Below are 461 nucleotides of genomic sequence, written 5' to 3'. Positions count from 1 at the left end.
TATATCATGTAATTTTTAAAATAAAAATTTTTCATATACTTACTATCACCTACCATCACCCATCACCACCACTTACCACCAGCACTCACCACCACCCACCACCACCACCCACCACCACCACCCACTACCACCATCCACCATACCTATTGTTCACGACCATTTTTTATATCATGTGATTTTTAAAGTAAAAATTTTTTTCCAAAATTTTTTATATCATGTGGTTTTTAAAATAAAAAATTTTTTTTAAATATTTTATATCATGTGATTGTTAAAATAAAAATTTGCTTTCGATTTACCATCATCCACCAACACCACCACCCACCACCACCCACCACCACCCACTATCACCACCCATCACCACCACTCACCACCATCACCCACCTTCACCACCCACTACTTTCATCCACCTACTTTTCACGACCACTTTTTATATTATGTAATTTTTAAAGTAAAAATATTTT

The sequence above is a fragment of the Wasmannia auropunctata genome, unplaced genomic scaffold (assembly GCF_000956235.1).
Source record: "Wasmannia auropunctata unplaced genomic scaffold, wasmannia.A_1.0 LD334208.1, whole genome shotgun sequence".
Lineage (NCBI taxonomy): Eukaryota > Metazoa > Arthropoda > Insecta > Hymenoptera > Formicidae > Wasmannia > Wasmannia auropunctata.
This window is presented reverse-complemented; position numbering follows the sequence as displayed.